A 24,428-nucleotide genomic window follows, 5' to 3' on the forward strand; every position below is an offset into this window, starting at 1 on the left:
AAGTAGAAGTAGCAAGACGTACCTGTAATCTTGCATATTTATGAGACAGACAAAAGGACACCAGCAATCCTACCATCATGTAAAACAATTACAGGCTTTCGTTTTACACTCACTTGGCAGGACGGTATATTTTATATATATTGTCCCTCTATTTGTCCTCCCTCCACTCCATCTCTTTCTCCCTCTATTTTTCTTTCCTCCCTCCCAACACCAAAAGTCTCATATAATCAGGGTACCATTATTCGCTGTTACGGAAACATCACTAAATTTATATAAAAAAAAAGACATACGCAACTATACTCGAGGAAATAACATTATACATGATAATCAGTTACATTATGACCAGCCGGGCTGTGGCTCGTACGTTGGTTTGCGTGCACCCAGCAGTAACAGCCTGGTTGATCAGGCTCTGATCCACCAGGCCTGGTCACAGACCGGGCTGCGGGGGCGTTGACCCCCGGAACTCTCTCCAGGTAATATATATATATATATATATATATATATATATATATATATATATATATATATATATATATATATATATATATATATATATACAGTGCTAGTCACAGCATTATGCCGCCCCTCCCTCACACAAGTACCAACACATACCACGAAAGATTATAATATATATATATATGCTCACTTACTGAGGTTTTAATGCTTGGTGCTGCGTCCTTTATGCTTAATCACATCTCTCACCTGTGTAGGAAGACTCTCACACAAATTCTTGAGGGTTTGGGGAGGTATATTATTCTATGCCTCATGTAGAGCAACCTCCAGCCACGGGATGGAACCAATATCCTTGCCCAGTAAACTTAGTTTCACTACTGACCAGAGGTTCTAAATAGGGTTTATTTCTGGGGAATTGCCTGGCCAGTCATTAAAGAACCTCACTTCACAGTCCTTAAGGTATGACACGGTGCACTGTCCTGCATAAAAACCGTAGCCCCACACTTGTCAAATGCCTCAGGTAAACTGTCACACAACAGCTCCAGGTAATTATACTGGTTCATATACTGGTTTTTGGGAAGCACAATGAGTTCACCAACACTCTGAGCACTGAAACACCCCCCAGATCATGAGCGAGTCTGGGTGTTTGGTGATCCCACAGGTGAAGTGTGGGTCTAGTGGGTCACTACCTCTGGAGCGGTACACGTTCCCCACGGTTACAGGTGACGGTGAAGGTTGAATCATCACTCCAAAGTATTTCAGACCACTGTTGAGGATTCCAGTGAAGACATTTCTTTGCATAATCCAGCCTACATTTCTTCTGTGGCTTGGAGAGGATCAGTTTCTTAACCTGGTGGTGACTACTGTAGCCCAGTTCTGGCACACATCTTTTAACAGTTCTTACAGACACTTCTGAAAGAAGATGTGGGTTCTTTTCTTTCAGTTCTCTAACAGTTATCTTTGCTGTACTCTCTAACTGCTTCTTTAAAACAGTTAAGGTATGAACACATGTCTTCCTCGAGGGGTCAGACCGAGGTTTTGCAGACGGTACCTGAACACAGTCACCAGCCTTGAAATGCTGCACCCAGTTCCTCACTGAACGCTCACACACACACTAACATTCTCCACTGTTTCTTTCGTCTGGTGCCCAGCTTTGTGAAGCCCTATGATTTGAGCTATAGTATCAGGTGTTAAAGACTTCGTTTTACCCTTAATCAAACATGTACAGCCCCAAAACCAAACGGAACACCGGACAAAAAATGGGTAGGATGAGAGACAACAGCGCAACACTTCCTCTCACCACGTGAGCACTGAGGAGTCACTGTGGAGTGTGGCGGCAGGCCGTGACGTTATGCTAACGGCTGCTGCCCGGCATAATGCCATGACGAGCACTGTATATATATATATATATATATATATATATATATATATATATATATATATATATATATATATATATAATGAAGTTAGGAGGAGGTGCGGGATTACCAAAACTGTTGTCCAGAGGGCTGAGGAAGGGTTGTTGAGGTGGTTCAGACATGTAGAGAGAATGGAGCGAAACAGAATGACTTCAAGAGTGTATCAGTCTGTAGTGGAAGGAAGGCGGGGTAGGGGTCGGCCTAGGAAAGGTTGGAGGGAGGGGGTAAAGGAGGTTTTGTGTGCGAGGGGCTTGGACTTCCAGCAGGCATGCGTGAGTGTGATAGGAGTGAATGGAGACAAATGGTTTTTAATACTTGACGTGCTGTTGGAGTGTGAGCAAAGTAACATTTATGAAGGGGTTCAGGGAAACCGGCAGGCCGGACTTGAGTCCTGGAGATGGGAAGTACAGTGCCTGCACTCTGAAGGAGGGGTGTTAATGTTGCAGTTTAAAAACTGTAGTGTAAACCACCCTTCTGGCAAGACAGTGATGGAGTGAAGGATGGTGAAAGTTTTTCTTTTTCGGGCCACCCTGCCTTGGTGGGAATCGGCCAGTGTGATAATAATAATAAATAATAAATATAGTGCGTGTGTGTTGTTTACACATAACAGTCACTTGCCATGGTAGACGCTTCCAGAGATAAAACAGATCTCACATATAAGAGGAATATTGACATAATAGTTCTCAGTACGGCTTCACGTACACTAGGACCGACACGTTACTCGTGACGTCACATGCGAAATCAAAGTATCCCTCGAGGACTGTGCCTTGGTTCCGGTGAGGGACTCTTGATCCAAGGAAGTGGACCTATCCTCTCATGGGTAGATCCTCCCACTTCTCATGTGGTATATAACCCCTACAGATTTAGAGCTCCCTTCTCTCTTGATTACACCAACAATGTCACCTGCTGTCCCTGGTCTATTGTTACTCTTCACTTTATCTCTCATTATCTAATCTTGTATAAAACACTAACAGATAAATTACACTTTTCTCCAGCAGATATCTTTACTGTACTCTCTCTCATGCATATTTATATATATATATATATATATATATATATATATATATATATATATATATATATATATATATATATATATATATATTATATATATGCAATAAAATCACAGTAAACAGGTGCTATCACAATATACAGAACAACCACTGTGAAATAGTGAAATTCCAAGCGTTTTCGTGATTTCTCACATTTTCAAGGAACTGTAAAAATAAAAGATGGACAGGAAGGCATATAATGTCAAAAACAGCTTGGGTAGAATATAATCTGTCTTTGACAGATCCTTGACTACCTGCCTACATCATCAGTAAAAGGTCAGGTGTTGTAAAGTGACTGCGAGGTGTAGTCTCGTTATTATAGGCCTTCCTGTTGAGCTTTTATTTTTACCGTTCCTTAATGTGAGAAATCACGAAAGCTCATGGAATTTCACTATTTTTTCACAGTGGTTGTTCTGCATTATGTGATATCACCTGTTTACTGTGATCTTACTTAAGTTTTTCTGCAGCTCCAGAGAGGCGAGGGATGTACCCAGTATACACTAGGCGTTACCTCTTTGAACCGCAACACTGTGCCGCTGTAACAGGAAACTAGATCCTCTGGGATACTTAGTTCCCCTGATGAGTTTTTTTTTCTAATTCCGTGAGGAACGTGGATGCACTCTTCCCATGAGCCGAGAGTCACTTAACATATGGGAAGAAATATGATGTGCAAGTTTACTGTAGCTTCGAGACTTATGGGATTCCCTGAAGCTGACATCTCTGTTTATGCTGTGGATGTGTAGTCCCACACCACACACACACACACACACACACACACACACACACACACACAAACAGGTAGTAGTAATCTGCAAAATAAGTGTGTTGTAACATGCTTCCAGCAGCAGGAGCAACAACAGCCTGGTTGATAAGGTAAGCACCAGATAATCCTGGCCCAGGGCTGTGCTGCGGCAGTAGGAAAACTCTGGAAACCTTTCAAAGGTTGTATATATGTAAGTGTGAGGACGCAGTGAGCGCTGTGTCAGAGTGAGTCACTCGGTGTTACTCACACAGGAAGTGTCAACATTCAAACTCTCAAGAATTTTCATTCTTGAAGAGAACTCTAATGAATCTGTTTTTAATCTTATTAGTAGACAGGAATAACTTATATGAGTTGTTATTGTTGTGAGACTGTAATAACTAATATTGTTGTGAGACTGTAATAACTAATATTGTTGTGAGACTCTAATAACTAATATTGTTGTGAGACTCTAATAACTAATATTGTTGTGACACTGTAATAACTAATATTGTTGTGAGACTGTAATAACTAATATTGTTGTGAGACTGTAATAACTAATATTGTTGTGACACTCTAATAACTAATATTGTTGTGACACTCTAATAACTAATATTGTTGTGACACTCTAATAACTAATATTGTTGTGAGACTGTAATAACTAATATTGTTGTGACACTCTAATAACTAATATTGTTGTGAGACTGTAATAACTAATATTGTTGCGAGACTCTAATAACTAATATTGTTGCGAGACTGTAATAACTAATATTGTTGTGAGACTGTAATAACTAATATTGTTGTGAGACTCTAATAACTAATATTGTTGTGACACTGTAATAACTAATATTGTTGCGAGACTGTAATAACTAATATTGTTGTGACACTGTAATAACTAATATTGTTGTGAGACTCTAATAACTAATATTGTTGTGACACTGTAATAACTAATATTGTTGCGAGACTGTAATAACTAATATTGTTGCGAGACTCTAATAACTAATATTGTTGTGAGACTGTAATAACTAATATTGTTGCGAGACTGTAATAACTAATATTGTTGTGAGACTGTAATAACTAATATTGTTGTGACACTCTAATAACTAATATTGTTGTGAGACTGTAATAACTAATATTGTTGCGAGACTGTAATAACTAATATTGTTGTGAGACTGTAATAACTAATATTGTTGTGAGACTCTAATAACTAATATTGTTGTGAGACTGTAATAACTAATATTGTTGCGAGACTGTAATAACTAATATTGTTGCGAGACTGTAATAACTAATATTGTTGCGAGACTGTAATAACTAATATTGTTGTGAGACTGTAATAACTAATATTGTTGTGAGACTCTAATAACTAATATTGTTGTGACACTCTAATAACTAATATTGTTGCGAGACTGTAATAACTAATATTGTTGCGAGACTGTAATAACTAACATGACATGTTGCTATCTTTCTAATGTAACTTGTTAAGTGAAGTGAGTGACATACATAGTGAGAGTTAAAAAAAAGGACAAGTGGAAAGTGAAAAAGAATGAAGGATAGAGAGTGAGGACCCAAGAATATTGTGTAGTGAGTAATGTGCAATGAAAGGCAGGGAAGGAGGCAGGAAGGGGGACGGGAGGCGTGGAGGGAAGTAGGGAGGGAGGCAGATAGGCGAGGAGGGAGGCAGGCAGGCAGGGAAACAGGTGGGGAGGGAAGTAGGGAATGAGGCAGATAGGGAGGGAAGCAGGTATACAGGGAAGCAGGTATAGAGGGAGGCAAGGAGGGAGGAAGGCAGGTGAGGAAGGAACTAGGGAGGCAGGTAAGGAGGGAAGCTGGGAGGGAGGGACGGAAGCTGGGAGGGAGGGACGGAGGGAGGGAAGCTGGGAGGGAAAGAGGGAAGCTGGGAGGGAGGGAGGAAGGGAAGCTGGGAGGTAGGGGGGAGGGAGGGAAGCTGGGAGGGAGAGATGGAAGCTGGAAGGGAAGCTGGGAAGTAGGGAGGGAGGGACGGAAGCTGGGAGGGAGAGAGGGAAGCTGGGAGGGAGTGAGGGAAGCTGGGAGGGAGTGAGGGAAGCTGGGAGGGAGGGAGGGAAGCTGGGAGGGAGAGAGGGAAGCTGGGAGGGAGTGAGGGAAGCTGGGAGGGAGGGAGGGAAGCTGGGAGGGAGGGAGGGAAGCTGGGAGGGAGAGAGGGAAGCTGGGAGGGAGTGAGGGAAGCTGGGAGGGAGGGAGGGAAGCTGGGAGGGAGGGATGGAAGCTGGGAGGTAGGAAGGGAGGGAGGGAGGGAAGCTGGGAGGGAGGGAGGGAAGCTGGGAGGGAGGGAGGGAAGCTGGGAGGTAGGGAGGGAGGGAGGGAAGCTGGGAGGGAGGGACGGAAGCTGGGAGGTAGGGAGGGAAGCTGGGAGGGAGGGACGGAAGCTGGGAGGTAGGGAGGGAGAGAGGGAAGCTGGGAGGGAGGTAGGGAGGGATACAGGTAGGGAGGGAGGGAAGCTGGGAGGTAGGGAGGGAGGGAAGCTGGGAGGTAGGGAGGGATGCAGGGAGGGGGAGGGGGAGAGGGAAGCTGGGAGGGAGGGAAGCTGGGAGGTAGGGAGGGAGGGAAGCTGGGAGGTAGGGAGGGAGGCAGGGAGGGAAGCTGGGAGGGAGGGAAGCTGGGAGGTTGGGAGGGAGGGAAGCTGGGAGGGAGGTACGGAGGGATGCAGGGAGGGGGAGGGAAGCTGGGAGGGAGGGAAGCTGGGAGGGAGGGAAGCTGGGAGGGAGGGAGGGAAGCTGGGAGGTAGGGAGGGAGGGAGGTAGGGAGGGAAGGAGGTAGGGAGGGATGCAGGGAGGTAGGGAGGGATGCAGGGAGGTAGAGAGGGATGCAGGGAGGTAGGGAGGGATGCAGGGAGGGAGGTAGGGAGGGATGCAGGGAGGTAGGGAGGGATGCAGGGAGGTAGGGAGGGATGCAGGGAGGTAGGGAGGGATGCAGGGAGGGAGGTAGGGAGGGATGCAGGGAGGTAGGGAGGGATGCAGGGAGGTAGGGAGGGATGCAGGGAGGTAGGGAGGGATGCAGGGATGCAGGGAGGGAGGGAGGTAGGGAGGGATGCAGGGAGGTAGGGAGGGATGCAGGGAGGTAGGGAGGGATGCAGGGAGGTAGGGAGGGATGCAGGGAGGTAGGGAGGGATGCAGGGAGGTAGGGAGGGATGCAGGGAGGTAGGGAGGGATGCAGGGAGGTAGGGAGGGATGCAGGGAGGTAGGGAGGGATGCAGGGAGGTAGGGAGGGATGCAGGGAGGTAGGGAGGGATGCAGGGAGGTAGGGAGGGATGCAGGGAGGTAGGGAGGGATGCAGGGAGGTAGGGAGGGATGCAGGGAAGGGGAGGGGGTACTGTTCAGTGTTAACAATATCATTAAGAACATCTGTGAAGACACAGATGAAAATTCGAGATTTTACCTCGATTATTGTAATAAAACATTTTAAGTACTCGGAACACTGAAGATGTACTCTCTGAAGGAAGATGTACTCTCTGAAGGAAGATGTGCTCTCTGAAGGAAGATGTGCTCTCTGAAGGAAGATGTACTCTCTGAAGGAAGATGTACTCTCTGAAGGAAGATGTGCTCTCTGAAGGAAGATGTACTCTCTGAAGGAAGATGTGCTCTCTGAAGGAAGATGTACTCTGAAGGAAGATGTACTCTCTGAAGGAAGATGTACTCTCTGAAGGAAGATGTACTCTCTGAAGGAAGATGTACTCTCTGAAGGAAGATGTGCTCTCTGAAGGAAGATGTGCTCTCTGAAGGAAGATGTACTCTCTGAAGGAAGATGTGCTCTCTGAAGGAAGATGTGCTCTCTGAAGGAAGATGTACTCTCTGAAGGAAGATGTGCTCTCTGAAGGAAGATGTGCTCTCTGAAGGAAGATGTGCTCTCTGAAGGAAGATGTACTCTCTGAAGGAAGATGTGCTCTCTGAAGGAAGATGTGCTCTCTGAAGGAAGATGTACTCTCTGAAGGAAGATGTGCTCTCTGAAGGAAGATGTGCTCTCTGAAGGAAGATGTGCTCTCTGAAGGAAGATGTACTCTCTGAAGGAAGATGTGCTCTCTGAAGGAAGATGTACTCTCTGAAGGAAGATGTGCTCTCTGAAGGAAGATGTGCTCTCTGAAGGAAGATGTGCTCTCTGAAGGAAGATGTACTCTCTGAAGGAAGATGTGCTCTCTGAAGGAAGATGTGCTCTCTGAAGGAAGATGTGCTCTCTGAAGGAAGATGTACTCTCTGAAGGAAGATGTGCTCTCTGAAGGAAGATGTACTCTCTGAAGGAAGATGTACTCTCTGAAGGAAGATGTACTCTCTGAAGGAAGATGTACTCTGAAGGAAGATGTACTATGAAGGAAGATGTACTCTCTGAAGGAAGATGTACTCTCTGAAGGAAGATGTACTCTCTGAAGGAAGATGTACTCTCTGAAGGAAGATGTACTCTCTGAAGGAAGATGTACTCTCTGAAGGAAGATGTACTCTCTGAAGGAAGATGTACTCTCTGAAGGAAGATGTACTCTCTGAAGGAAGATGTACTCTCTGAAGGAAGATGTACTCTCTGAAGGAAGATGTGCTCTCTGAAGGAAGATGTACTCTCTGAAGGAAGATGTACTCTCTGAAGGAAGATGTACTCTCTGAAGGAAGATGTACTCTCTGAAGGAAGATGTGCTCTCTGAAGGAAGATGTACTCTCTGAAGGAAGATGTACTCTCTGAAGGAAGATGTACTCTCTGAAGGAAGATGTGCTCTCTGAAGGAAGATGTACTCTCTGAAGGAAGATGTACTCTCTGAAGGAAGATGTACTATGAAGGAAGATGTGCTCTCTGAAGGAGGATGTACTCTCTGAAGGAAGATGTACTCTCTGAAGGAAGATGTACTCTCTGAAGGAAGATGTACTCTCTGAAGGAAGATGTACTCTCTGAAGGAAGATGTGCTCTCTGAAGGAAGATGTACTCTCTGAAGGAAGATGTACTCTCTGAAGGAAGATGTACTATGAAGGAAGATGTGCTCTCTGAAGGAAGATGTACTCTCTGAAGGAAGATGTACTCTCTGAAGGAAGATGTACTCTCTGAAGGAAGATGTACTCTCTGAAGGAAGATGTACTCTCTGAAGGAAGATGTACTCTCTGAAGGAAGATGTACTCTCTGAAGGAAGATGTACTATGAAGGAAGATGTGCTCTCTGAAGGAAGATGTACTCTCTGAAGGAAGATGTACTCTGAAGGAAGATGTACTCTCTGAAGGAAGATGTGCTCTCTGAAGGAAGATGTACTCTCTGAAGGAAGATGTACTCTCTGAAGGAAGATGTACTATGAAGGAAGATGTGCTCTCTGAAGGAAGATGTACTCTCTGAAGGAAGATGTACTCTCTGAAGGAAGATGTACTCTCTGAAGGAAGATGTACTCTCTGAAGGAAGATGTACTATGAAGGAAGATGTGCTCTCTGAAGGAAGATGTACTCTCTGAAGGAAGATGTACTCTCTGAAGGAAGATGTACTATGAAGGAAGATGTGCTCTCTGAAGGAAGATGTACTCTCTGAAGGAAGATGTACTCTGAAGGAAGATGTGCTCTCTGAAGGAAGATGTACTCTCTGAAGGAAGATGTACTCTGAAGGAAGATGTGCTCTCTGAAGGAAGATGTACTCTCTGAAGGAAGATGTACTCTCTGAAGGAAGATGTACTCTCTGAAGGAAGATGTACTCTCTGAAGGAAGATGTACTCTCTGAAGGAAGATGTACTCTGAAGGAAGATGTACTCTCTGAAGGAAGATGTACTCTCTGAAGGAAGATGTACTCTCTGAAGGAAGATGTACTCTGAAGGAAGATGTACTCTCTGAAGGAAGATGTACTCTGAAGGAAGATGTACTCTCTGAAGGAAGATGTACTCTCTGAAGGAAGATGTACTCTCTGAAGGAAGATGTACTCTCTGAAGGAAGATGTACTCTCTGAAGGAAGATGTACTCTGAAGGAAGATGTACTCTCTGAAGGAAGATGTACTCTCTGAAGGAAGATGTACTCTCTGAAGGAAGATGTACTCTCTGAAGGAAGATGTACTCTCTGAAGGAAGATGTACTCTGAAGGAAGATGTACTCTCTGAAGGAAGATGTACTCTCTGAAGGAAGATGTACTCTCTGAAGGAAGATGTACTCTCTGAAGGAAGATGTACTCTCTGAAGGAAGATGTACTCTGAAGGAAGATGTACTCTCTGAAGGAAGATGTTCTCTCTGAAGGAAGATGTACTCTCTGAAGGAAGATGTACTCTCTGAAGGAAGATGTACTCTCTGAAGGAAGATGTACTCTGAAGGAAGATGTACTCTCTGAAGGAAGATGTACTCTCTGAAGGAAGATGTACTCTCTGAAGGAAGATGTACTCTCTGAAGGAAGATGTACTCTCTGAAGGAAGATGTACTCTCTGAAGGAAGATGTACTCTCTGAAGGAAGATGTACTCTCTGAAGGAAGATGTACTCTGAAGGAAGATGTACTCTCTGAAGGAAGATGTACTCTCTGAAGGAAGATGTACTCTCTGAAGGAAGATGTACTCTCTGAAGGAAGATGTACTCTCTGAAGGAAGATGTACTCTCTGAAGGAAGATGTACTCTCTGAAGGAAGATGTACTCTCTGAAGGAAGATGTACTCTGAAGGAAGATGTACTCTCTGAAGGAAGATGTACTCTCTGAAGGAAGATGTACTCTCTGAAGGAAGATGTACTCTCTGAAGGAAGTTGTACTCTCTGGAGGATGTACTCTCTGAAGGAAGATGTGCTCTCTCAAGGAAGATGTACTCTCTGAAGGAAGATGTACTCTCTGAACGAAGATGTACTCTCTGAAGGAAGTTGTACTCTCTGGAGGAAGATGTACTCTCTGAAGGAAGATGTACTCTCCGAAGGAAGATGTGCTCTCTGAAGGAAGATGTACTCTCCGAAGGAAGATGTGCTCTCTGAAGGAAGATGTACTCTCTGAAGGAAGATGTACTCTCCGAAGGAAGATGTACTCTCTGAAGGAAGATGTACTCTCCGAAGGAAGATGTGCTCTCTGAAGGAAGATGTACTCTGAAGGAAGATGTACTCTCTGAAGGAAGATGTACTCTCTGAAGGAAGATGTACTCTCTGAAGGAAGATGTACTCTCTGAAGGAAGATGTACTCTCTGAAGGAAGTTGTACTCTCTGGAGGATGTACTCTCTGAAGGAAGATGTGCTCTCTCAAGGAAGATGTACTCTCTGAAGGAAGATGTACTCTCTGAACGAAGATGTACTCTCTGAAGGAAGTTGTACTCTCTGGAGGAAGATGTACTCTCTGAAGGAAGATGTACTCTCCGAAGGAAGATGTGCTCTCTGAAGGAAGATGTACTCTCCGAAGGAAGATGTGCTCTCTGAAGGAAGATGTACTCTCTGAAGGAAGATGTACTCTCCGAAGGAAGATGTACTCTCTGAAGGAAGATGTACTCTCCGAAGGAAGATGTGCTCTCTGAAGGAAGATGTACTCTCTGAAGGAAGATGTACTCTGAAGGAAGATGTACTCTCTGAAGGAAGATGTACTCTCTGAAGGAAGATGTACTCTCTGAAGGAAGTTGTACTCTCTGGAGGAAGATGTACTCTCTGAAGATGTACTCTGAAGGAAGATGTACTCTCTGAAGGAAGTTGTACTCTCTGGAGGAAGATGTACTCTCTGAAGGAAGATGTACTATGAAGGAAGATGTACTCTCTGAAGGAAGATGTACTCTCTGAAGGAAGATGTACTCCCTGGATGAAGAGGTACTCTCTGAAGGAAGATGTACTCTGAAGGAAGATGTACTCTCCGAAGGAAGATGTACTCTCCGATGGAAGATGTGCTCTCTGAAGGAAGATGTACTCTGAACGAAGATGTGCTCTCTGAAGGAAGATGTACTCTGAAGGAAGATGTACTCTCTGAAGGAGGATGTACTCTCTGAAGGAAGATGTACTCTGAAGGAAGTTGTACTCTCTGGAGGAAGATGTACTCTCTGAAGAAAGATGTACTCTGAAGGAAGATGTACTCTCTGAGGGAAGTTGTACTCTCTGAAGGAAGATGTACTCTCTGAAGGAAGATGTACTCTCTGGAGGAAGATGTACTCTTTGAAGGAAGATGTACTCTCTGAAGGAAGTTGTACTCTCTGGAGGAAGATGTACTCTCTGAAGGAAGATGTACTCTCTGAAGGAAGTTGTACTCTCTGGAGGAAGATGTACTCTCTGAAGGAAGTTGTACTCTCTGGAGGAAGATGTACTCTCTGAAGGAAGATGTACTCTCTGAGGGAAGTTGTACTCTCTGAAGGAAGATGTACTCTCTGAAGGAAGATGTACTCTCTGGAGGAATATGTACTCTCTGAAGGAAGATACACTCTCTGAAGGAAGTTGTACTCTCTGGAGGAAGATGTACACTCTGAAGGAAGTTGTACTCTCTGGAGGATGTACTCTCTGAAGGAAGATGTACTCTGAAGGAAGATGTACTCTCTGAAGGAAGATGTACTCTCTGAAGGAAGATGTGCTCTCTCAAGGAAGATGTACTCTCTGAAGGAAGATGTACTCTCTGAACGAAGATGTACTCTCTGAAGGAAGTTGTACTCTCTGGAGGAAGATGTACTCTCTGAAGGAAGATGTACTCTGAAGGAAGATGTACTCTCTGAAGTAAGATGTACTCTCCGAAGGAAGATGTGCTCTCTGAAGGAAGATGTACTCTGAACGAAGATGTACTCTCTGAAGGAAGATGTACTCTGAAGATGTACTCTCTGAAGGGGGATGTACTCTCTTAAGGAAGATGTACTCTCTGAAGGAAGTTGTACTCTCTGGAGGAAGATGTACTCTCTGAAGATGTACTCTGAAGGAAGATGTACTCTCTGAAGGAAGTTGTACTCTCTGGAGGAAGATGTACTCTCTGAAGGAAGATGTACTATGAAGGAAGATGTACTCTCTGAAGGAAGATGTACTCTCTGAAGGAAGATGTACTCCCTGGATGAAGAGGTACTCTCTGAAGGAAGATGTACTCTGAAGGAAGATGTACTCTCTGAAGGAAGATGTACTCTCTGAAGAAAGATGTACTTTCTGAAGGAAGATGTACTCTCTGAAGAAAGATGTACTTTCTGAAGGAAGATGTACTCTCTGAAGGAAGTTGTACTCTCTGGAGGAAGATGTACTCTCTGAAGGAAGTTGTACTCTCTGGAGGAAGATGTACTCTCTGAAGGAAGTTGTACTCTCTGGAGGAAGATGTACTCTCTGAAGAAAGATGTACTCTGAAGGAAGATGTACTCTCTGAGGGAAGTTGTACTCTCTGAAGGAAGATGTACTCTCTGAAGAAAGATGTACTTTCTGAAGGAAGTTGTACTCTCTGGAGGAAGATGTACTCTTTGAAGGAAGATGTACTCTCTGAAGGAAGTTGTACTCTCTGGAGGAAGATGTACTCTCTGAAGGAAGTTTTACTCTTTGAAGGAAGATGTACTCTCTGAAGGAAGATGTACTCTCCGAAGGAAGATGTACTCTCTGAGGGAAGTTGTACTCTCTGGAGGAAGATGTACTCTTTGAAGGAAGATGTACTCTCTGAAGGAAGTTGTACTCTCTGGAGGAAGATGTACTCTCTGAAGGAAGTTTTACTCTTTGAAGGAAGATGTACTCTCTGAAGGAAGATGTACTCTCCGAAGGAAGATGTACTCTCTGAGGGAAGTTGTACTCTCTGAAGGAAGATGTACTCTCTGAAGGAAGATGTACTCTCTGGAGGAAGATGTACTCTTTGAAGGAAGATGTACTCTCTGAAGGAAGTTGTACTCTCTGGAGGAAGATGTACTCTCTGAAGGAAGTTTTACTCTCCGAAGGAAGATGTACTCTCTGAAGGAAGTTGTACTCTCTGAAGGAAGATGTACTCTCTGAAGGAAGTTTTACTCTTTGAAGGAAGATGTACTCTCTGAAGGAAGATGTACTCTCCGAAGGAAGATGTTCTCTCCGATGGAAGATGTGCTCTCTGAAGGAAGATGTACTCTGAACGAAGATGTGCTCTCTGAAGGAAGATGTACTCTCTGAAGAAAGATGTACTTTCTGAAGGAAGTTGTACTCTCTGGAGGAAGATGTACTCTTTGAAGGAAGATGTACTCTCTGAAGGAAGTTGTACTCTCTGGAGGAAGATGTACTCTCTGAAGGAAGTTTTACTCTTTGAAGGAAGATGTACTCTCTGAAGGAAGATGTACTCTCCGAAGGAAGATGTACTCTCTGAAGGAAGTTGTACTCTCTGGAGGAAGATGTACTCTTTGAAGGAAGATGTACTCTCTGAAGGAAGTTGTACTCTCTGGAGGAAGATGTACTCTCTGAAGGAAGTTTTACTCTTTGAAGGAAGATGTACTCTCTGAAGGAAGATGTACTCTCCGAAGGAAGATGTACTCTCTGAGGGAAGTTGTACTCTCTGAAGGAAGATGTACTCTCTGAAGGAAGATGTACTCTCTGGAGGAAGATGTACTCTTTGAAGGAAGATGTACTCTCTGAAGGAAGTTGTACTCTCTGGAGGAAGATGTACTCTCTGAAGGAAGTTTTACTCTCCGAAGGAAGATGTACTCTCTGAAGGAAGTTGTACTCTCTGAAGGAAGATGTACTCTCTGAAGGAAGTTTTACTCTTTGAAGGAAGATGTACTCTCTGAAGGAAGATGTACTCTCCGAAGGAAGATGTTCTCTCCGATGGAAGATGTGCTCTCTGAAGGAAGATGTACTCTGAACGAAGATGTGCTCTCTGAAGGAAGATGTACTCTGAAGGAAGATGTACTCTCTGAAGGAGGATGTACTCTCTGAAGGAAGATGTACTCTGAAGGAAGTTGTACTCTCTGGAGGAAGATGTACTCTCTGAAGAAAGATGTACTCTGAAGGAAGATGTACTCTCTGAAGGAAGATGTACTCTCTGAAGGAAGATGTACTCTGTGAAGGAAGATGTAGTCTCTGAAGGAAGATGTACTATGAAGGAAGATGTACTCTCTGAAGGAAGATGTACTCCCTGGAGGAAGATGTTCTCTCTGAAGGAAGATGTTCTCTCTGAAGGAAGATGTACTCTCTGAAGGAAGATGTACTCTCTGAAGGAGGATGTACTCTGTAGGAAGATGTACTCTCTGAAGGAGGATGTACTCTGAAGGAAGATGTACTCTGAAGGAGGATGTACTCTCTGAAGGAAGATGTACTCTCTAAAGGAAGATGTACTCTCTGAAGGAAGATGTACTCTCTGAAGGAAGATGTACTCTCTGAAGGAAGATGTACTCTCTGAAGGAAGATGTACTCTGTAGGATATACTCTCTGAAGGAAGATGTACTCTCTGAAGATGTACACTCTGAAGGAAGATGTACTCTCTGAAGGAAGATGTACTCTGGAGGAATAAGTACACTCTGAAGGAAGTACTCTCTGAAGGAAGATGTACTCTCTGGAGGAAGATGTACTCTCTGAAGGAAGATATACTCTTAGGAACGATGTACTGTCTGGAGGAAGATGTACTCTCTGACGGAATATGTACTCTCCGAAGGAATATGTACTCTCTGAAGGAAGATGTACTCTGTGAAGGAAGGCGAGAGTGAGAGGAGCTGTGATACACACATGGGAGATGTTGGAGGTCCTGCTCTCATGTCTTACATTACCATAACATGGGAGATGGAGGTTCTGCTCTCATGTCTTACATTACCATAACATGGGAGATGGAGGTTCTGCTCTCATGTCTTACATTACCATAACATGGGAGATGTTGGAGGTTCTGCTCTCATGTCTTACATTACCATAACATGGGAGATGTCGGAGGTCCTGCTCTCATGTCTTACATTACCATAACATGGGAGATGGAGGTTCTGCTCTCATGTCTTACATTACCATAACATGGGAGATGTTGGAGGTTCTGCTCTCATGTCTTACATTACCATAACATGGGAGATGTCGGAGGTCCTGCTCTCATGTCTTACATTACCATAACATGGGAGATGTTGGAGGTTCTGCTCTCATGTCTTACATTACCATAACATGGGAGATGTTGGAGGTTCTGCTCTCATGTCTTACATTACCATAACATGGGAGGTGTTGGAGGTTCTGCTCTCATGTCTTACATTACCATAACATGGGAGATGTTGGAGGTTCTGCTCTCATGTCTTACATTACCATAACATGGGAGATGTTGGAGGTTCTGCTCTCATGTCTTACATTACCATAACATGGGAGATGTTGGAGGTTCTGCTCTCATGTCTTACATTACTATAACATGGGAGATGGAGGTTCTGCTCTCATGTCTTACATTACCATAACATGGGAGATGTTGGAGGTTCTGCTCTCATGTCTTACATTACCATAACATGGGAGATGTTGGAGGTTCTGCTCTCATGTCTTACATTACCATAACATGGGAGATGGAGGTTCTGCTCTCATGTCTTACATTACTATAACATGGGAGATGGAGGTTCTGCTCTCATGTCTTACATTACCATAACATGGGAGATGTTGGAGGTTCTGCTCTCATGTCTTACATTACCATAACATGGGAGATGTTGGAGGTTCTGCTCTCATGTCTTACATTACCATAACATGGGAGATGTTGGAGGTTCTGCTCTCATGTCTTACATTACTATAACATGGGAGATGGAGGTTCTGATCTCATGTCTTACATTACCATAACATGGGAGATGTTGGAGGTTCTGCTCTCATGTCTTACATTACCATAACATGGGAGATGTTGGAGGTTCTGCTCTCATGTCTTACATTACCATAACATGGGAGATGTTGGAGGTTCTGCTCTCATGTCTTACATTACTATAACATGGGAGATGGAGGTTCTGCTCTCATGTCTTACATTACCATAACATGGGAGATGTTGGAGGTTCTGCTCTCATGTCTTACATTACTATAACATGGGAGATGGAGGTTCTGCTCTCATGTCTTACATTACCATAACATGGGAGATGTTGGAGGTTCTGCTCTCATGTCTTACATTACCATAACATGGGAGATGTTGGAGGTTCTGCTCTCATGTCTTACATTACCATAACATGGGAGATGTTGGAGGTTCTGCTCTCATGTCTTACATTACCATAACATGGGAGATGTTGGAGGTTCTGCTCTCATGTCTTACATTACTATAACATGGGAGATGGAGGTTCTGATCTCATGTCTTACATTACCATAACATGGGAGATGTTGGAGGTTCTGCTCTCATGTCTTACATTACCATAACATGGGAGATGTTGGAGGTTCTGCTCTCATGTCTTACATTACCATAACATGGGAGATGTTGGAGGTTCTGCTCTCATGTCTTACATTACTATAACATGGGAGATGGAGGTTCTGCTCTCATGTCTTACATTACCATAACATGGGAGATGTTGGAGGTTCTGCTCTCATGTCTTACATTACTATAACATGGGAGATGGAGGTTCTGCTCTCATGTCTTACATTACCATAACATGGGAGATGTTGGAGGTTCTGCTCTCATGTCTTACATTACCATAACATGGGAGATGTTGGAGGTTCTGCTCTCATGTCTTACATTACCATAACATGGGAGATGTTGGAGGTTCTGCTCTCATGTCTTACATTACCATAACATGGGAGATGTTGGAGGTTCTGCTCTCATGTCTTACATTACCATAACATGGGAGATGTTGGAGGTTCTGCTCTCATGTCTTACATTACTATAACATGGGAGATGGAGGTTCTGCTCTCATGTCTTACATTACCATAACATGGGAGATGTTGGAGGTTCTGCTCTCATGTCTTACATTACCATAACATGGGAGATGTTGGAGGTTCTGCTCTCATGTCTTACATTACCATAACATGGGAGATGTTGGAGGTTCTGCTCTCATGTCTTACATTACCATAACATGGGAGATGTTGGAGGTTCTGCTCTCATGTCTTACATTACCATAACATGGGAGATGTTGGAGGTTCTGCTCTCATGTCTTACATTACCATAACATGGGAGATGTTGGAGGTTCTGCTCTCATGTCTTACATTACCATAACATGGGAGATGTTGGAGGTTCTGCTCTCATGTCTTACATTACCATAACATGGGAGATGTTGGAGGTTCTGCTCTCATGTCTTACATTACCATAACATGGGAGATGTTGGAGGTTCTGCTCTCATGTCTTACATTACCATAACATGGGAGATGTTGGAGGTTCTGCTCTCATGTCTTACATTACCATAACATGGGAGATGTTGGAGGTTCTGCTCTCATGTCTTACATTACCATAACATGGGAGATGTTGGAGGTTCTGCTCTCATGTCTTACATTACTATAATATACTGGAGTGAGATATACGGGAGGAAGTGTAAGATTTAGTGATAAACAATATTTCTTATACCTGTTACTAGTAAGTATAAGAAACATTGCAGTGTATTTGTTGACACGTGAGCCGCCAGCAGTAACAACCTGGTCTACAAGACAATCAGCAGTGTCGTAGGTATTTTTGCACCTACTGGATAATATGACCCTGGGTAAATGTTTCTTAAGATGTAATATAGAAACGGACGTAGCGCTGCATCAAGATTATCCAACTAAGATTAATTGCTTGTGCGGGAATTATAAACGTTATTGCAACATGATTGCAAAAGTGGTGCATGCTGAGGCCTACATGCAAGAATTGTAACCTGTCTACACTGATATAAACTATCTACACTGGCAGCATCTATGTACAGTGATACAAAAATCCAGAATGAGGGTGGATGGAGGGAGGAAGGGGAAGGAGGGAGAGAGTACATGAGGGTGTGTGTCCTAGACAACGTGTGCTACTGTGTCACTCGGATAATAATAAAACAGATATTATCAGTTATCAGTAGGACTGAAGAAGTCTCTGGTGGCGGAACCTTTCCTCTTATAAATGTCCTGACCTGTACATAAGTGGCTTTTCCACGTCTTGTCGGTATCACCATAATATTGTTCATTTGTCGGGTAGACTGTATGTCCGAGGCTGTCTAGTGGTGGACGAAACATCGCAATTATGCGATAAGTGCAGACCTACTGTCTGACTACCGTAGGGTTGGTCCATCGTTCGTCCAATCAAAACGTCTTTGTAGAGAAGAGACGCATTTATAGGTGACAGTATGAAGCGGAACATGTATATTTCGACCTCTAGCTGTGTTCTTCTTCAGTAAGTTGCGGAAGACGAAATATCTCCTTCCCAGAATCACTCTGAATTCCTCACCAAAATGCTTAAAACTCGCTTCAACTCTGTTGCCGATCTACTGATTTTTCTACGAGGAGTCAGAAATTATGACCTGAGTATAATGGTACTCGCCCTCCCTAATAAACACCAATACTTACGTGATCGACAAATTAGAAACTTGTGTAACACTTGGGTATCTTTATTAAGGAAACGCTTCGCCACACAGTGGCTTCATCAGCCCTATACAAAGAAGAATGGTGAAGATCAGACTAAACCATCTGTATTATGTCTGGTAACAGAACGCAGCTGTTGCACAACTGAGCATTATGACTGACAGCACTCTTATTGCTAAACATAATGAGGGCAATTTCCTGTGCCTGCACTTTGACAGCAACCTGAAATTCAGCACCCATATCCAACACATAAAAAAAGTATCCAAAACAGTTGGGATCCTCTCTAAGATACGTTACTATGTACCACAATCAGCCCTACTTACACTATACTATTCACTCATTTATCCCTATCTCACCTATGCTATTTGTTGTTGGGGATCAACAGCAGCAACACACCTAAAGCCAATAATTCAACAAAATGCTGCAGTAAGAATTATCACGCAATCCAATACTAGGCACCCCCCCCCCCCACTCTTCAAAGACCTAAACTTATTCACTGTACAGAACATCCACACTTACTACTGTGCAACCTACATTTAAAGAACCATAAATTCCACTATTAACCCTGAACTAAAACGCTTTCTTCACAGTTGTGACACGACTCATAGGCACAATACCAGACACAAAAATCTGTATGACGTTCCCCGTGTTCGGCTAAATCTTTACAAAAATTAATGCACATAAAAGGGCCTAAAATCTGGAACTCCCTGCTTGAAAACTAAAAAAAGGGCAGACTCAACTACCATTTTCAAAATTACCCTTGAAAAAATCTTATCTCCCTAACACACCCCATCGTCAGCTAACTACTAGATAACCACCAATACTGTTACTCGTATCATGCACACATCCAAAACAATATATACTCTCAATATCTGTGATTCCCCCTAATTTACACTTACACTCACCCAAATGACTGTAAACATAAAATTCCGAATATAGCTGTTGCCTAATATATCTTAAGTTAGTTATAAGTTTACCTGAGAAACTACAATATAGAAGCTTTAATAGAAACTGTGTATTATTCCAGGACAAAACTATTCTCATTACTAAACTTACAGAGTGTAATATTATTAAATGTTTTGAACCACCTCACTATTGTAAATCTATTTAATCACTAAAGTTACCAAACTTTAATATCAGTATGCTCTATTACCTGTGCCAATATAGAGAAAGAATTAGTATTAGTCTGCCTGAAATACCTAGGCATGCTAGTGGCTTTCTTTGTAATTCATATTTTATATGTAATCCCTACACTGTAATTGTTACAGAGAAATAAACTTTTCAATTTCAGTCTCTCAGCGTGGAGTCGATGTAATCAGTCCATCAATCTTGAAAAGATTTACGGACTGATTACCTCAAACTCCTTCTGATCTTCACCATTCTAATTTATATAGTACTGATGAAGCCGCTGTGTAGCGAAACGTTTCGTTAATAAAGATACCCAAGTGTTGCACATGTGTCTAATTTATCAACTTCTCGGTTCTCTGAACCATTTACTTACATAATGGAAGCGTACTCTCTCATACATATGTATTTTCCTGCTGTGGTCCCTACCAGCTGAGGGAGAGTTAACAGGTTGCTGATACAATGTTCATGAAGGTTTGTCTTTTACTGATCAGTGATTGTTATCACATGACTGAATTTGCATATTAAAGGTGTATAATACCATGAAACTGGGCTGAGGTTTGTTAAATATGAAACCTTAATAATTATTCTTGGTTCCAGAACCATTTAGACTCCTTAATATTAAGAAGTGTGTTATTGTCTTGATTCCAGAACCAGTGAGACTCCCTAATGTTAAGAAGTGTGTTATTGTCTTGGTTCCAGAACCAGTGAGACTCCTTAATGTTAAGAAATGTGTTATTGTCTTGGTTCCAGAACCAGTGAGACTCCTTAATGTTAAGAAGTGTGTTATTGTCTTGGTTCCAGAACCAGTGAGACTCCTTAATGTTAAGAAGTGTGTTATTGTCTTGGTTCCAGAACCAGTGAGACTCCTTAATGTTAAGAAGTGTGTTATTGTCTTGGTTCCAGAACCAATGAGACTCCTTAATGTTAAGAAATGTGTTATTGTCTTGGTTCCAGAACCAGTGAGACTCCTTAATATTAAGAAGTGTGTTATTGTCTTGGTTCCAGAACCAGTGAGACTCCTTAAAGTTAAGAAGTGTGTTATTGTCTTGGTTCCAGAACCAATGAGACTCCTTAATGTTAAGAAGTGTATTATTGTCTTGGTTCCAGAACCAGTGAGACTCCTTAATGTTAAGTGCATTATTGTCTGCCTCAGTCACACCACAACCTAGCACTCTTATCTCAGCACCGTGCTAAGACATAAACTAAACATTCTCATAACACTAATAAACCTAATATCGTCATAATACTAAGAAATAAACCAAATATCGTCATAATACTAAGAAATAAACCAAATATCGTTATAATACTAAGAAATAACCCAAATATCGTCATAACACTAAGAAATAAACCAAATATCGTCATAATACTAAGAAATAAACCAAACATCGTCATAATACTAAGAAATAAACCAAACATCGTCATAACACTAAGAAATAAACCAAATATCGTCATAATACTAAGAAATAAACCAAATATCGTCATAATACTAAGAAATAAACCAAATATCGTCATAATACTAAGAAATAAACCAAATATCGTTATAATACTAAGAAATAAACCAAATATCGTCATAATACTAAGAAATAAACCAAACATCGTCATAACACTAAGAAATAAACCAAACATCGTCATAACACTAAGAAATAAACCAAACATCGTTATAACGATCAGAAAATTCTTACTGAGGTCAGATTTACTTTTATATTTTACCAGTACAGTGTTGAATATTTTACCAGTACAGTGTTGAATATTTTACTAGTACAGTGTTGAATATTTTACCAGTACAGTGTTGCATATTTTACCAGTACAGTGTTGCATATTTTACCAGTACAGTGTTGAATATTTTACCAGTACAGTGTTGAATATTTTACCAGTACAGTGTTGAATATTTTACTAGTACAGTGTTGAATATTTTACCAGTACAGTGTTGCATATTTTACCAGTACAGTGTTGCATATTTTACCAGTACAGTGTTGAATATTTTACCAGTACAGTGTTGAATATTTTACCAGTACAGTGTTGAATATTTTACCAGTACAGTGTTGAATATTTTACCAGTACAGTGTTGCATATTTTACCAGTACAGTGTTGAATATTTTACTAGTACAGTGTTGCATATTTTACCAGTACAGTGTTGAATATTTTACCAGTACAGTGTTGCATATTTTACCAGTACAGTGTTGAATATTTTACCAGTACAGTGTTGCATATTTTACCAGTACAGTGTTGAATATTTTACTAGTACAGTGTTGCATATTTTACCAGTACAGTGTTGAATATTTTACCAGTACAGTGTTGCATATTTTACCAGTACAGTGTTGCATATTTTACCAGTACAGTGTTGCATATTTTACCAGTACAGTGTTGCATATCTCAGTGTCTGGGGTGGAAATAAAAATCCAGCTACAGTTGAACATTAGACGCGGGAATACATTCCCAGACATGATGATAAAGAAGAATAAAGACATCAAAAGTTTTATTGGCGAGTCATTGTTAGAGGCGTTCAATGAACATTTGAACATGACTTTCATAACTGAAGCATGACAACACTAGATGATTCAAATATAATTACAGTGTAAGATAAAGTTATTTTAGAAATTGTAATCGTGAGTCAAACACTTCCCAAATATCACAGCAGACATTTATAACTACGGGAAACGAAGAGAGATCTCCGAGTCCAGCGCCAGACAGCAAATATAACAAGCTATGAACTCATGATGTAATGAACGACTGTCAGTGATTAAAGAGGTGAATGACGGGGACCCGAACTTTTCTTTATTCATGGATAGTCATCCATCACGACTTATCTTGAGTGTATAGACTAGTATGTGGCTTTAAGGTGTCTGATAACTGATGTACTATGAAAGCTTCTGGGGTTGTGGAAAGAAACAGGTGAGTCACAGATGGTGACCTCTGACTCACACATGTCACGAAAGCGTTGCCTGTAAAACCTTTCCGATTGTAAGCTTCGTAGTTCAGTGGTACAGTGGTGGACCTGCTAAGTGCCAGGACCACGGTCGAGTTCCCGTCCATTCTGTTTATTATAAACAATATATACACATGTAGTTATAACTACGTGTCTACTGGCTGACTGGATCTACTCTCAACATTTATTTAAATAAAACCATTGAAAGCTACGTTGCGTCAGGCCTAGGTATAGCACTGAGGTTTCTCTGCCATACTTCAAGCACTAAGGGTATAACTATGATCAACTTCACTCCTTGATCATGAATGTCATCACTAAAATACACACAACTCTGATAATGCTCCAACAACATGTTCATTGAGAAGTGAGGTGTAAAGAAGAATAATTACTACTGCACAGTTGTGGATGCCCTCTCGTAGAGGGTCGGGGAGTTGGGAGTTCATTATAGCCTTCTTTTGTTTCCTTCAGGCTTACTAAATACCATTAAGAAAGAGTTAAGAATGAATTAGAATATTTCAGTAATGATGTCAGAAGTGTTCACTCTGATAACATGAACGTACATGAACACCTTCACGGAGCAACACTGACGGATGCTGTTAAGTCAAACACACATGTAATTAATGTGACATTTTGTGACAACGTTCCTCTCTCCAGGAGCTTTGTTAAGTCCTTACAAACATTACAAGGACACACAGGATATATATATATATATATATATATATATATATATATATATATATATATATATATATATATATATATATATATATATATCGTGCCGAATAGACAGAACTTGCGATCTTGGCTTAAATAGCAACGCTCATCTTACCATATAGGACAGGCGAAAGTTTGTGTATGCAATAATTTCGCAAAGATCATTCTAAACTTAACGAAAAAAATATATTTCACTGTGTTTAGTATTAAATTACTGTAAACGTTTTTAAAATATATTTATTTGGGTTAGGCTAAAATAAATTGCCCTAGTTATGATAAGGTTAGGTAAGTTTCCTAAGTTTCTTTTGGTGCAAAATTAAAAATTTTTACACTAACATTAATGAAAAAAATATATCTTTATATGTATAAGAGAAATTTTTTTAAAGGACTTAATTTTAAATGAGTTATTGCTAATTGACCAGTTTTACATATTCGGCACGATATATATATATATATATATATATATATATATATATATATATATATATATATATATATATATATATATATGCAATAAGATCACAGTAAACAGGTGATTTCAGAATATGCAAAACAACCACTCTGAAAGAATAATGAAATTCCAAGCGCTTTCGTGACTACTCACATTATCAAGGAACTATCATAGTTCCTTGATAATGTGAGTAGTCACGAAAGCGCTTGGAATTTCTCTATTCTTTCAGAGTAGTTGTTTTGCATATATATATATATATATATATATATATATATATA

The sequence above is a fragment of the Cherax quadricarinatus genome, chromosome 3 (assembly GCF_038502225.1).
Source record: "Cherax quadricarinatus isolate ZL_2023a chromosome 3, ASM3850222v1, whole genome shotgun sequence".
Lineage (NCBI taxonomy): Eukaryota > Metazoa > Arthropoda > Malacostraca > Decapoda > Parastacidae > Cherax > Cherax quadricarinatus.